This window comes from Eleutherodactylus coqui, chromosome 7 (assembly GCF_035609145.1).
Source record: "Eleutherodactylus coqui strain aEleCoq1 chromosome 7, aEleCoq1.hap1, whole genome shotgun sequence".
Taxonomy (NCBI): Eukaryota; Metazoa; Chordata; class Amphibia; order Anura; family Eleutherodactylidae; genus Eleutherodactylus; species Eleutherodactylus coqui.
The window spans coordinates 52,336,879-52,352,890 of NC_089843.1; the positions used below are offsets into that span (position 1 = coordinate 52,336,879).

General features: G+C 47.5%; 1 protein-coding gene across 3 annotated transcripts in view; it reads left to right on the forward strand.

Moving 5' to 3' along the window:
- The first annotated feature begins 9,640 nt into the window (after positions 1-9,640).
- The window catches only part of UVSSA (UV stimulated scaffold protein A), an 89,665-nt gene continuing 83,293 nt past the window's right edge, over positions 9,641-16,012 (forward strand). For all 3 annotated transcript variants that reach the window (XM_066573010.1, XM_066573009.1, XM_066573011.1), the window contains exon 1: positions 9,641-9,738. The gene's annotated coding sequence lies outside the window, so the exon portion shown is untranslated. The remainder of the gene's footprint in view (positions 9,739-16,012) is intronic.

Here is a 16,012-nt window from a genome sequence, read left to right on the forward strand (position 1 = left end):
CAAGGTACACCTCCATGGTCATGGTTCTTGTCACTACAACCAACGGATCGAGACCATGTCAAGTAACACCCCCCAGACTATAACAGAACCTCTGCCGTACTTAACTATTGAGCGTCCTCCACACCCAGGTACATCCATCTGATCTGAAGATGTAGTGTTTTGTTACTGCATAGAATGTTCTTCCATTCCCCAGGTGTCCAATGATGTTGCTCCTTGCATCATTGTAGATGGGCCAATGCATATTCTTTGAGAGAACTTTACAAATGTTTGCAGGATGAATGGATGGAAATCCCAGCTGAAGTGTATCAGACGTTAGTAGAAAGTATGGCACGTAGAATATCTGTTGTCCTTAGGACCAAAGGAGCCCCACTAAGTATTAACATATGGAAATAAATACTACTTCTGATTATTGTTCGGAAGTTCAATTACTTTTGGTAGGATAGTGTATCTGTTGTGTAACCGGTCCTAATACATCTCATTAACTTCTACTGGTCCGTGGGGCTACCGAACAATAATTGTGTAACCCTTTTGGTGGTGTCATGGTTAAATAGTGCAGTTGAAACGCCGATGTATTACCAGGGGAAGGTTAAATCCGCACATGGTCGATTTTCTGTTGTGGAACGTTTGTGTGGCAACCTTTTGTGATTGCAAGAGATGTCGGTTGTCACCAGAGTAATTTTCATGAACCTGTCCGCATTTTGCACCTGAGGTCCTGGTCCCCTCCGCCGCCCAGAGCCAAGGCTGGGTAGGGGAGAGCTGTAACTAGCACTGTGGGCACCATTTTGTTATATGAGGCTACAGAGAGGGGTTCTGACCCTATGATGCGTGCAGTGGCGCCCAGAAGAATGCCCCCATGATGGGGAATAATTGAGGGCTGAGCCCACCCCAGACCACGGGTTCTGCACACCTGCAGGGGAGCTATAAAAGGTTTTAACGCTGCGTCACAAGGAGCAGCGACAGAGGAGCAGACCACCAAAGGGCCTGATGACCGGGGCCGAATACAGACAGTCAACAGAGCCCAGATGACCAAGATGCGGATTGGTCGGAGGGATTACCGGGGTGAAGAACCGCGCAGTGCATGGGAGGAGAGGCAGTCTCCCTACCTGCACAAGACTTCGTCCCCCCAAGTACAGCGCCGTGTTCGGGAAAAACCATAGAGCATGTGGACACGTTGGAGTGGTCTCGTATATGTGCGCCGACCACGCACTATGATGGACGAATGGGGCTGTTGGGGCTCCTTCACACTGGCGATATCAACAAGAGAAAATCACAGCAAAACCACAATTTTGCTCATTAGATGTCTGAGCGTCAGCGATGCGTTTTCTTGCGATTAGACATTAGGACTTTCTAATGGTAAAAGCGTGCTCTGTGATGCCATAAAAAGGAGGCTCCATAGGAAAACATGAGATATAAAAGGTGCCTATTGAATCGCCCTGCCGGTACGAGTTGACACAGATTATAATGCGACAGCCCGGTTTGATCGGTGGGTTCCATGCGGTCAGACCCCACGGTCAGATACTTAACCCTTTCCAATCCACTGTCTGACCTCTGAAGACATTATGATTCATGGCTGTACAGCTCTGATGTTGGAAGATGTCCGTCGGGGTTCTCTTACTGTATATTGCCAGCCTCTTGCCTATCCAACGTGTCACCTCATGCAGTACTGGCTTTAGCCAGCAGATAGCGCTGTTGTATAATGGCAAAAAAAGAGTGAGCCCTCTAGGAAAACCAGGATACAAATTGGATTGGAAAGGGTTAACTACCTCTACAGGATAGCTGATATCTTAGGCCGGCTTCACGCTGCTTTCCTGCGCATTTCAGTTAAGGCAAAAAAAAAACCGCAGGGTGCTCTATTTTCCCCATAAAGTCAATGAGGATGCGCAAATGTGCCCGCAGTACGACAGGAAGTGCGTGAAACACTGCGTAATTCTGCAGGAAAAAGAACACCTCTAGAACGCATCAAGAAAAATTAGCCACTTCAATAACGGGGAGCAGCGTGTTTTTTGGTACGTGGAAATGCACATGCCTTGTGCGCCATAATTACAGTAAAATATTCTTGTGGCTTTTTCGTGCTCATATCTGCTCCACAAAAATGATGCTCTTGTGTGCGCAAATGCATGTACGCTCGTGTGCAGCCGGCCTTAGCGTGCTTTACAGTGAGCAATTAATCATTCGCACAAGCGACCATTGACCGCGTTTGTGCAGCCTGTGTATACAGACAGATACGCCATTCCGTTGCTCACATTCTCTCTACCAATGAATGAAAACGACTAAATGATCGGTTTTTAAGCCAAGCGGTTAGCGAGCGAGCCAGCCGGGATTTTCATACTGGCGTGAAAGGAAGATAAGTAAATGACTTCTGGTTTGATCGCTGCCCGTGTTTATACTGAACGAGGTGATTTACCGTCGCTGCACACCGATTTTACGAATAGCAGTCCTAGAATATACAAAGTGGGCCACAAAAATGAGCCCGCGCCGCACTGTTATGAAAGCTGGCCAAAAGGAAATCGGTGTTGCCCCTAGCAACCAATCACAGCGCGGCTTTCATTTTACATATTAGAAAGGAAACAAATGATTGGCTGAGCAGCGGCCAAAGAACCAATCGACAGCCGTGGCTCAGTCAACTAATCAATCCTGCCTCCACAATGCGCTGGCTGTTGATCAGCCAATCAGTGCAGCACTGGATGAACCAATCACAGCCATTGCATTGGTTCATCCAGCGCTGCACTGATTCGCTGAGCAGTACTGGATGAACCAATCAGTGCAGCGCTGGATGAACCAATGCAATGGCTGCGATTGGTTCATCCGGTGCTGCTCAGCCAATAAGAGCCATCACTTCATGGAGGTGGGATTTATGAACCCAGCAACCAGGAAGTGATCTGCGGGTGAACGAGGACTGCAGGACGCCCAGCAGAGCTCCGGAGAGCAGCGGGAGGACCCGGACTGAGCCTGCAAGGTAAGTATTCCCTTTTTTTTATATGGATCGCAGCTAGGGCTTATTTTCGGGGTAGGGCTTAACCATCTCCCCTAAAAATCAGACTATTTTTATCACACGATTGTGAGCAGCAGCGATGTGACATTCAATTTTACACAAGCAAATAAGGAAGATGGAACAATACCTCTGCAGCGCCACCTAGTAAATGGCAGCCTTCCTGCAAATCAATGTCAGACCCTTCATCTAAGTCTTTATAACAATGATTGGGAATAGGAAACCAAGCCAGAATCCATACACAGACGGCTGTTTCGGAGTGTGTGCCCCTCATCAGCGTGCAGTATGTTTCTGGCTTAGCTGGTGAGAGGCCTGTAACGTGGGTCAGGAGGGGTGTCGTCTCGCCTTAAGGACAGCACCCAAAAAGTGTATGGAGACACCTGGAGGGTGAGTTCCTATTCCCAATCATTATTTAGAAAGACCTGTATAAAAGGTCTGACATTGATTTGCAGCAATGCTGCCAATAGGTGGCGCTGCAGAGGTATTGTTCCGGTTTCCTTATTTGCATAAATTACCCAGAGGAGCTTGCATGGCCTTATAAGTCTCCTCACTCACCTCTCGGGTGTCTTTTCAGACCCCTTCTGGGTGCTAGCCTTGGGGAGAGATGATGCAGCCCCCTGACCCACTCACCTCCTAGGTGTTTCCACACACTTTTTGGGTGGTCTCCTTAAGGAGACACGATACCCCTCCTGACCATTTTACACGAGAAAACGCACCACTGTTGCTACAAAGCTGGGATTCTGTAGCGTTAATATCGCTGTTGCCCGTGTGAAAGAAGCCTTAGTGCACACTGCCCGGGAAAGAGAGAGCATCGTCCACGGCAGTTACATAATAAAGTGCGCCGTTCCTCACGAATGACTTCAGTTACAGTAAAATAATCAATAGATCTCCTCCGCGTGCAGCGCTCTCGTTTAATGTCCCGAGCATTCCCTCTTTATTTACCTCTTCCCCCGCTGCAGTCCCTGCTGAATATTGACTTCCTCGCGTTGACCATATATCTCCGGACGCGTACTTCATAGTCACCTGACTGCACCAAACACTTCTCTTCGCACGGGAATCGCTTGTTACATGCCTGGAGCCCAATCAATCAGACCTCCACCTAGGTGGCCATAAGACAAGTAGCCCAAGAGCCGCAGTACAGCTCTATCATTCATGGTCAGATCGTAGACGTTACTATCCCAAATCATAAGTCACCGCGCTAATCTTATTAACGTCATAGTGCTCGCAGCTCCCGGGCTGCTTGCAGTTGTTGTAGCACTTGGCAGCGACTGAGGCCCACGCTGAGGAGCTGGCGGGGGTAGAGATGGCACTTGTCACGGTGGCTCTACCAGACTCCTTTAACTTCGACCAAGGTACTGTTAGGCCTCTTCCAGGCCTCTATAAGTGTAGTGAACCGTGTGAATTGTCACTCGTAACGCCACCGTTCCTTCTCACCGATGATCACTTCGGCGGTATAAATGAAGAGAGGCCCACATACCGTTAAACTTGAGAACCTCAATCAGTGGGAACGGGCAGTGACTGGCAAACTTGACTTCAGACTTTTGCAGAATACAGCTTACTCGCTCGTGCAGGAAAAGACAGTTTAGTTGACGGTCGGAGTGGAGGACTCTGGATGATATCGGGCCTACAGTCTCATCTGTATGGCTCCGCTCCTGGACACACACTTCGGGATGCAGAATACCACCGGAGGGGGACACAACACTCTGCAGACACTCACTTGAAGCTTTGCAGGTAAATTGCTGCATGGCGGACTCTTGCTCCTCTTTGTCACTGTCCTCACAGGCGGTTCCTGTGATTTGGAACGTCGGGACACCTTTCTTCTGCTTCCATCACGTCACCCCATGAGGGTTAAAGGTACTCTCATGTGGCCGGCACTCCACTCTGTATTGGTAGAACTCATCTGAAGACCCACACCTAGCTCTCAATCACTCATATTTATAGCATTCAATCATCACGTGACTAGACAAACTTGTTACATTTCCCAGACATATCCCAGCCATTACCCTCTTGCATGCCACAGCTGTGCAATACACAACAGCAGACAAGACACTTTGCACAGTGCATCCACATAAAAGACATGACATGTATGACAATTATCGAGAGGCCACAGATAGGTGTTTCGGGCCACTACAACTTCCCTAAGGATTTGTTCACACTTGCCAGTATTGTTAGCCCCTCGCCATTACCGAGCCACAAGATACCCGTTAATATGATAGATGGTCGGTCAATAACGGTAGCTCTGTTTCTTAAAGGGGTTGTCCAGTTGTAAACTATTAACAAACTAATAGAGATGAGCGAGCGTACTCGGATAAGCACTACTCGCTCGAGTAATTTGCTTTATCCGAGTATCGCTGTGCTCGTCCCTGAAGATTCGGGTGCCGGCACGGAGCGGGGAGCTGCAGGGGAGAGCGGGGAGGAACGGAGGTAAGATCTTTCTCTCCTTCTCTCCCGCCCGCTCTCCCCTGCGACTCACCTGTCAGCCGCAGCGGCACCCGAATCTTCAGGGACGAGCACAGCGATACTCGGATAAAGCACATTACTCGAGCGAGTAGTGCTTATCCGAGTACGCTCGCTCATCTCTACAAACTAACATAGTAAGGATGTCCATCTAGTTCAGCCTATTACCCATGATGTTGATCCAGAGGAAGGAAAAAAAAAACAATAAGGTAGAAGCCAATTTTCCTCATGGAATGCTCTAGCTACAGTGGAAAAGTGCTTAACCCCTTCACAACCAATGACGTACCAGTACGTCATGGAGCGTCAGGGTATATATGAAGAGAGGTTGCATGGCAACCTCTCCATACAGTGCGGGCGTCAGCTGTTTATAACAGCTGACACCCGTGGGCAATAGCTGCGATCGAGGGAGCCGTGCAGGTGTCATGGCAGCCGGGGGCCTAATGAAAGGCCCCAGGGCTGCCTTAACAGACTGCCTATCAAGCCATCCCTGTGGGGTGGCTTGATAGACTGCCTGTCAAAAAGCAGTATGACGTAATGCTATCGCATTACGTCATACTGCAGGAGCGATCAAAGCATCGCATGTTAAAGTCCCCCAGGGGGACTTCAAAGTAATGTTTAAAAAAAAATCAATAAAGTTTTTTTTTTATTGAAAAAAAAAAAGTTGTAAAAGTTTAAATCACCTCCCTTTTGCCATATCTATTATTAAAAAATCTAAATAATAAATTAAAAATATGTATTTGGTATCGTCGCGTAAGTAAAAGTCCGAACTATCAAAGTAGTGCATTATTTTTCCCGCACGGGGAACGTCGTCCGAAAAAAAAAAGCGCCAGAAATGCACTTTTTTAGTTACCCTGTCTCCCAGAAAAAAACGCAATAAAAAGCGATCAAAAAGTCGTATGTATTCCAAATTACTATTACTATCAGAAACTACAGAACATCCCGCAAAAAATGAGCCCTCACTAAACTACATCGACGGAAAAATAAAAAAGTTATTGCGCGCGCAAGATGGCGGCAGAAAATAATTGAATTTTGAATTTTGTAAAAGTTTTTCAGTACATTATATGGTACTTTAAATAGCACCATGGAAAAATACAACTTGTCCCGCAAAAAACAGGCCCTCATACAGCGACGTCAATGGATAAATAAAGGAGTTACGATTTTTTTTAAAGGGGTGGGAGGAAAAAACGAAAATGGAAAAAAAAAAAGGGCCGCGTCATTAAGGGGTTATTAAAAAAAAACATGTGAATGTCCCCCAGAGGTCTTATATGGCGTCATGGGGGACATAGATAGTAAAAAATAATAATAATTACATAAATAAGTAAAACAAAATTACAGAATAAAAAAAAACTATATACATAAAAAAGAGAAAAAACCACAAGCTGACGCCAACCAAAACCGTCGCTGTACGTACCCTGTAATTAAAAACCATACATATATATCAAAGTGTCCAAAATAAAGTAAGGAACCAGTTCCCATACTTTATTTTAGCATAAATATACTAAATATAAAAAATAACTATAAATGCTAAAAAGTCATTTTTTTTAGCTTTTTACCCCCAATAAAACTAAAAAACAGGAAAAAAAATCTGTGAAAAAGATATTTAAAAAAATTTTTAAAAAACGCTGCAAAAATAATTTTGGTAGCTGAAGGAAAAAAAGTAGGGCAGTTAAACAACAACATGGGTCAAATCGCTAAGGTACAAAACAGCCTGGTCCTTAAGGGATTCATAGTAGATTGACAGGGATCCATCACTTCCGACCCCCATCCATACCAGCTGTTTCCCAGGCCAACACTTTCATACACCTGATTTCTGCAGGGAGCAGATAGCTCCAATCTTACTGTAATGGCCAGGCTTGGTATTGCAGGCCAAGTTCCCATTGAAATTAATAGGAACTTTGCCTGTAATACCAAGCCTGGCCACTGCAGTAAGAACGGAGCTGCCTGCTCCCCAAAGAAATATACTCCGAGCACAAGCACGCCAGCCCAGAAAACAACTGAGTATAGGCCATCACTAGTTTACAACTGGACCGCCCCATTAACCCCTTGAGTGCCAGTTTGGAGCAAGGATTTTTATTTCTCACAGCTGTATATAATGTAACATCAATGGAGTTGTACGTTTTGCACACAGGCTGGAGTGTTCTTTTCTAGATCCCATTTTGAGATGCATATGAGTCAGGCTGTGTTCACACGGTGGAATGTACCGCGGAATTGTCTGTGCCGATTCTGCTTGGAAGATCCTGGCAGAAACCTGGGACTGTTCTGTCGCAGATTTACATGTCGATTAGCCCTGTCAAAGGGGAAAATACACGTGCCGAATGCTGATGCGTTTGTCTGAAGTTGTAACAAGTCGCTTCTTGATGGCGATCTGCGCTAAATAGTGGTGGACTTCCGCACTGGACTTTGCCCATCCACTGCTCCTGATCACATGACCGTGACGTTATCACAGGTCCTTCACTTTATTAAAAACCTGCAGTGCCGGACATGTCACAGTCATCGTGGAGGAGTCTGGGGGTCACATGACCAGGGGGTGATCAGTGTGTGCAGGACTCTGCTGAGTCGGTTGTGAACCCTGTTGTATGGGATGAAGAATGTATGTAGCAGAACTGTGTGTGGTGTGTGTGACATCCGCATGTAGCAGAAACGGGCGTGCTGTGTGTGACACAAGCATGTAGCAGAGCCGTACGTGCTGTGTGTGACGCACATGTAGCTAAGCTGCGCGTTCTGTGTGTGACGTGCATGAAGCAGAGCTGTGCGTTCTGTGTGTGACGTGCATGAAGCAGAGCTATGCGTTCTGTGTGTGATGCGCATGTAGCAGAGCTGTGTGCGTGGGACGTGCATGTACCAGAGCTGTGTGTGTGTGTGACGTACATGTAGCAGAGCTCTGTGTGTGTGTGACGTAAATGTAGCAGAGCTGTGTGTGTGACGTGCAGGTAGAAGAGCTGTGTGTGTGACGTGCAGGTAGCAGAGCTGTGTGCATGTGACGTAAATGTAGCAGAGCTGTGTGCATGTGACGTAAATGTAGCAGAGCTGTGTGCGTGGGACGTGCATGTACCAGAGCTGTGTGCGTGTGACGTGCAGGTAGCAGAGCTGTGTGCATGTGACGTAAATGTAGCAGAGCTGTGTGTGTGACGTGCAGGTAGAAGAGCTGTGTGCATGTGACATAAATGTAGCAGAGCTGTGTGCGTGTGAGGGGCATGTAACAGAGCTGTGTGATGTGCATGTAGCAGAGCTGTGTGTGTGATGTGCATGTAGCAGAGCTGTGTGTGTGATGTGCATGTAGCAGAGCTGTGTGTGTGACTGCATGTAGCAGGGTTGTGTGCGTGTGACATGCACGTAGCAGAGCTGTATGCGTGTGACATGCACGTAGCAGAGCTGTGTGTGTGACGTTCATGTTGCAGAGCTGTGTTTGTGACGTTCATGTAGCAGAGCTGTGTTTGTGACATTCATGTAGCAGAGCTGTGTGCATGTGACGTAAAGGTAGCAGAGCTGTGTGCGCGTGAGGGGCATGTAGCAGAGCTGTGTGCGTGAAGTGCATGTAGCAGAGCTATGTGTGTGACTGCATGTACTAGGGTTGTGTGCGTGTGACGTGCACGTAGCAGAGCTGTGTGCGTGTGACGTGAACGTAGCAGAGCTGGGTGTGGGACGTGCACGTAGCAGAGTTGTGTTTGTGATGTGCACGCATCAGAGCTGTGTGCGTGTTAAGTACACGCAGCTGAGCTATACCTTAAAAAAATGTATTTGAAAAACCAGGGCAGTTGGCGACTGCTCTACAGATTGCCATCTGGACACTGCTAGGATTCTCTGTACGGTTTCTTACACAGCCACAATTGGGTTAAATAAAACATTTAGAAGGTGTATTTTAATGTTGGTAACAGTTAACAAACTCCCTAAAACTCAGAGGGTTTATTTACAATGAGAGACTGTCAGCGTTACCCATAACAACCACACTTATGTCGCTTTTACTATAGAATACGATAGTAGCTTACTTACTGGTCACTCTATAGAGCCTTTCATATTTGTTCACAGCATTTTATAAATAAAGTTCTGTGAAATTGAATTGTGGCAGTGGTGCTGATAAAGAAGGAGTACGTATCACCATGACAACACGTAAGCACGCCCTCCTGAAGTTACGTCCCTGCCGTCGCTACTAGAGTCTCAGCTGGACAGCGTAATGACGTCAGTGTTTATAACTGACTGGGCGGGGCGTGCGTGCTGTGTTGTTCACGGACATGTAGAGTCATGTATGTGGGGACAGATATGGCCGGGCAGAGAGGACCGCTGTGTATATAGAGGTCTGTATACTGTCATGTACTGTGTATATGGGGGGGCTGTATACTGCCAGGTGCTCCTCCCATACTGTACTGTGTGTGTATATAGGGGGCTGTATACTGCCAGGTGTTCCTCCCATACTGTAATGTACGGTGTGTATATATAGGGGGGCTGTATACTGCCAGGTGCTCCTCCCATACTGTAATGTACAGTGTGTGTATATAGGGGGCTGTATACTGCCAGGTGCTCCTCCCATACTGTAATGTGCAGTGTGTGTGTATATATAGGGGGCTGTATACTGCCAGGTGTTCCTCCCATACTGTAATGTACAGTGTGTATATATAGGGGGGCTGTATACTGCCAGGTGCTCCTCCCATACTGTAATGTACGGTGTGTGTATATATAGGGGGCTGTATACTGCCTGGTGCTCCTCCCATACTGTACAGTGTGTGTATATAGGGGGCTGTATACTGCCAGGTGCTCCTCCCATACTGTACAGTGTGTGTATATAGGGGGCTGTATACTGCCAGGTGCTCCTCCCATACTGTAATGTACAGTGTGTGTATATATAGGGGGGCTGTATACTGCCAGGTGCTCCTCCCATACTGTAATGTACAGTGTGTGTATATAGGGGGCTGTATACTGCCAGGTGCTCCTCCCATACTGTAATGTACAGTGTGTGTATATAGGGGGCTGTATACTGCCAGGTGCTCCTCCCATACTGTACAGTGTGTGTATATAGGGGGCTGTATACTGCCAGGTGCTCCTCCCATACTGTACTGTACAGTGTGTGTATATATAGGGGGCTGTAATGTACAGTGTGTGTATATATAGGGGGCTGTATACTGCCAGGTGCTCCTCCCATACTGTAATGTACAGTGTGTATATATAGGGGGGCTGTATACTGCCAGGTGCTCCTCCCATACTGTACTGTGTGTGTATATAGGGGGCTGTATACTGCCAGGTGCTCCTCCCATACTGTAATGTACAGTGTGTGTATATATAGGGGGATGTATACTGCCAGGTGCTCCTCCCATACTGTAATGTACAGTGTGTGTATATATAGGGGGATGTATACTGCCAGGTGCTCCTCCCATACTGTAATGTACAGTGTGTGTATATAGGGGGCTGTATACTGCCAGGTGCTCCTCCCATACTGTAATGTACAGTGTGTGTATATAGGGGGCTGTATACTGCCAGGTGCTCCTCCCATACTGTAATGTACAGTGTGTGTATATATAGGGGGCTGTATACTGCCAGGTGCTCCTCCAATACTGTAATGTACGGTGTGTGTATATATAGGGGGCTGTATACTGCCAGGTGCTCCTCCCATACTGTAATGTACAGTGTGTATATATAGGGGGGCTGTATACTGCCAGGTGCTCCTCCCATACTGTACAGTGTGTGTATATAGGGGGCTGTATACTGCCAGGTGCTCCTCCCATACTGTAATGTACAGTGTGTATATATAGGGGGGCTGTATACTGCCAGGTGCTCCTCCCATACTGTAATGTACAGTGTGTATATATAGGGGGGCTGTATACTGCCAGGTGCTACTCCCATACTGTAATGTACAGTGTGTATATATAGGGGGGCTGTATACTGCCAGGTGCTCCTCCCATACTGTAATGTACAGTGTGTATATATAGGGGGGCTGTATACTGCCAGGTGCTCCTCCCATACTGTAATGTACAGTGTGTATATATAGGGGGGGGCTGTATACTGCCAGGTGCTCCTCCCATACTGTAATGTACAGTGTGTGTATATATAGGGGGCTGTATACTGCCAGGTGCTCCTCCCATACTGTAATGTACAGTGTGTGTATATAGGCGGCTGTATACTGCCAGGTGCTCCTCCCATACTGTAATGTACAGTGTGTGTATATATAGGGGGCTGTATACTGCCAGGTGCTCCTCCCATACTGTAATGTACAGTGTGTGTATGTAGGGGGCTGTATACTGCCAGGTGCTCCTCCCATACTGTAATGTACAGTGTGTGTGTATATAGGGGGCTGTATACTGCCAGGTGCTCCTCCCATACTGTAATGTGCAGTGTGTGTGTATTTATAGGGGGCTGTATACTGCCAGGTGCTCCTCCCATACTGTAATGTACAGTGTGTGTATATATAGGGGGCTGTATACTGCCAGGTGCTCCTCCAATACTGTAATGTACGGTGTGTGTATATATAGGGGGCTGTATACTGCCAGGTGCTCCTCCCATACTGTAATGTACAGTGTGTATATATAGGGGGGCTGTATACTGCCAGGTGCTCCTCCCATACTGTACAGTGTGTGTATATAGGGGGCTGTATACTGCCAGGTGCTCCTCCCATACTGTAATGTACAGTGTGTATATATAGGGGGGCTGTATACTGCCAGGTGCTCCTCCCATGCTGTAATGTACAGTGTGTATATATAGGGGGGCTGTATACTGCCAGGTGCTACTCCCATACTGTAATGTACAGTGTGTATATATAGGGGGGCTGTATACTGCCAGGTGCTCCTCCCATACTGTAATGTACAGTGTGTATATATAGGGGGGCTGTATACTGCCAGGTGCTCCTCCCATACTGTAATGTACAGTGTGTATATATAGGGGGGGGGCTGTATACTGCCAGGTGCTCCTCCCATACTGTAATGTACAGTGTGTGTATATATAGGGGGCTGTATACTGCCAGGTGCTCCTCCCATACTGTAATGTACAGTGTGTGTATATAGGCGGCTGTATACTGCCAGGTGCTCCTCCCATACTGTAATGTACAGTGTGTGTATATATAGGGGGCTGTATACTGCCAGGTGCTCCTCCCATACTGTAATGTACAGTGTGTGTATGTAGGGGGCTGTATACTGCCAGGTGCTCCTCCCATACTGTAATGTACAGTGTGTGTGTATATAGGGGGCTGTATACTGCCAGGTGCTCCTCCCATACTGTAATGTGCAGTGTGTGTGTATATATAGGGGGCTGTATACTGCCAGGTGCTCCTCCCATACTGTACAGTGTGTGTATATATAGGGGGCTGTATACTGCCAGGTGCTCCTCCCATACTGTAATGTACAGTGTGTGTATATAGGGGGCTGTATACTGCCAGGTGCTCCTCCCATACTGTAATGTACGGTGTGTGTATATATAGGGGGGCTGTATACTGCCAGGTGCTCCTCCCATACTGTAATGTACAGTGTGTGTATATAGGGGGCTGTATACTGCCAGGTGCTCCTCCCATACTGTAATGTACGGTGTGTGTATATATAGGGGGCTGTATACTGCCTGGTGCTCCTCCCATACTGTACAGTGTGTGTATATAGGGGGCTGTATACTGCCAGGTGCTCCTCCCATACTGTACAGGGTGTGTATATAGGGGGCTGTATACTGCCAGGTGCTCCTCCCATACTGTAATGTACAGTGTGTATATATAGGGGGGCTGTATACTGCCAGGTGCTCCTCCCATACTGTACAGTGTGTGTATATAGGGGGCTGTATACTGCCAGGTGCTCCTCCCATACTGTAATGTACAGTGTGTGTGTATATATAGGGGGGCTGTATACTGCCAGGTGCTCCTCCCATACTGTACAGTGTGTGTATATAGGGGGCTGTATACTGCCAGGTGCTCCTCCCATACTGTAATGTACAGTGTGTGTATATAGGGGGCTGTATACTGCCAGGTGCTCCTCCCATACTGTAATGTACAGTGTGTGTATATAGGGGGCTGTATACTGCCAGGTGCTCCTCCCATACTGTACAGTGTGTGTATATAGGGGGCTGTATACTGCCAGGTGCTCCTCCCATACTGTAATGTACAGTGTGTATATATATAGGGGGCTGTATACTGCCAGGTGCTCCTCCCATACTGTAATGTACAGTGTGTGTATATATAGGGGGCTGTATACTGCCAGGTGCTCCTCCCATACTGTAATGTACAGTGTGTGTATATATAGGGGGCTGTATACTGCCAGGTGCTCCTCCCATACTGTAATGTACAGTGTGTGTATATATAGGGGGGCTGTATACTGCCAGGTGCTCCTCCCATACTGTACTGTGTGTGTATATAGGGGGCTGTATACTGCCAGGTGCTCCTCCCATACTGTAATGTACAGTGTGTGTATATATAGGGGGATGTATACTGCCAGGTGCTCCTCCCATACTGTAATGTACAGTGTGTGTATATAGGGGGCTGTATACTGCCAGGTGCTCCTCCCATACTGTACTGTGTGTGTATATAGGGGGCTGTATACTGCCAGGTGTTCCTCCCATACTGTAATGTACGGTGTGTATATATAGGGGGGCTGTATACTGCCAGGTGCTCCTCCCATACTGTAATGTACAGTGTGTGTATATAGGGGGCTGTATACTGCCAGGTGCTCCTCCCATACTGTAATGTACAGTGTGTATATATAGGGGGGCTGTATACTGCCAGGTGCTCCTCCCATACTGTAATGTACAGTGTGTATATATAGGGGGGCTGTATACTGCCAGGTGCTACTCCCATACTGTAATGTACAGTGTGTATATATAGGGGGGCTGTATACTGCCAGGTGCTCCTCCCATACTGTAATGTACAGTGTGTATATATAGGGGGGCTGTATACTGCCAGGTGCTCCTCCCATACTGTAATGTACAGTGTGTATATATAGGGGGGGCTGTATACTGCCAGGTGCTCCTCCCATACTGTAATGTACAGTGTGTGTATATATAGGGGGCTGTATACTGCCAGGTGCTCCTCCCATACTGTAATGTACAGTGTGTGTATATAGGCGGCTGTATACTGCCAGGTGCTCCTCCCATACTGTAATGTACAGTGTGTGTGTATATATAGGGGGCTGTATACTGCCAGGTGCTCCTCCCATACTGTAATGTACAGTGTGTGTATATAGGGGGCTGTATACTGCCAGGTGCTCCTCCCATACTGTAATGTACGGTGTGTGTATATATAGGGGGCTGTATACTGCCAGGTGCTCCTCCCATACTGTAATGTACGGTGTGTGTATATATAGGGGGCTGTATACTGCCAGGTGCTCCTCCCATACTGCAATTTACAGTGTGTGTATATAGGGGGCTGTATACTGCCAGGTGCTCCTCCCATACTGTAATTTACAGTGTGTATATAGGGGGCTGTATACTGCCAGGTGCTCCTCCCATACTGCAATTTACAGTGTGTGTATATAGGGGGCTGTATACTGCCAGGTGCTCCTCCCATACTGTACTGTGTGTGTATATAGGGGGGCTGTATACTGCCAGGTGCTCCTCCCATGCTGTACAGTGTGTGTATATAGGGGGCTGTATACTGCCAGGTGCTCCTCCCATACTGTAATGTACAGTGTGTGTATATAGGGGGCTGTATACTGCCAGGTGCTCCCCCCATACTGTAATGTACAGTGTGTGTATATATAGGGGGGGCTGTATACTGCCAGGTGTTCCTCCCATACTGTAATGTACTTTGTGTATATAGGGGGCTGTATACTGCCAGGTGCTCCTCCCATACTGTAATGTACAGTGTGTATATATAGGGGGCTGTATACTGCCAGGTGCTCCTCCCATACTGTACTGTACAGTGTGTATATATATATATGGGGCTGTATACTGCCAGGTGCTCCTCCCATACTGTAATGTACACTGTGTGTATATATAGGGGGGCTGTATACTGCCAGGTGCTCCTCCCATACTGTAATGTGCTGTGTGTGTATATAGGGGGCTGTATACTGCCAGGTGCTCCTCCCATACTGTAATGTACAGTGTGTGTATATAGGGGGCTGTATACTGCCAGGTGCTCCTCCCATACTGTAATGTACAGTGTGTGTATATAGGGGGCTGTATACTGCCAGGTGCTCCTCCCATACTGTAATGTACAGTGTGTGTATATATAGGGGGCTGTATACTGCCAGGTGATAGAGGCAAAAATTCCACGGAGACACATATATAGGCCGCGGCTACATAATGCAGGACCTGAGGAGACATCCCACAGCGGCGATGGACAATGCGGGCAAGGCATCAGGACAGCAGGGAATGTGTGAGCAGCACTTTACTGCGGTCCAGCACACCGGCGGATCACTCATAATCCGGCCGTCATCCATTGCAGGACCTTCAACAACCTTAAGGTAGTCCGCCAATCGGGTTTGAATTGCGGAATCCTTGATCGTCTCCCCCCCGGATGATCTGTGGCATTTTGCACCCATTCAAACCAATGGAGCATCCACATGTCCACTGACACGAGCGGACAGCGACTGCGATTTTTCCGTTTGTAGGAGGGGAAAAAAAACGCAGCATGCTCCATTTTCATGCGGGCTTTGCACGGACAGCTTCAAT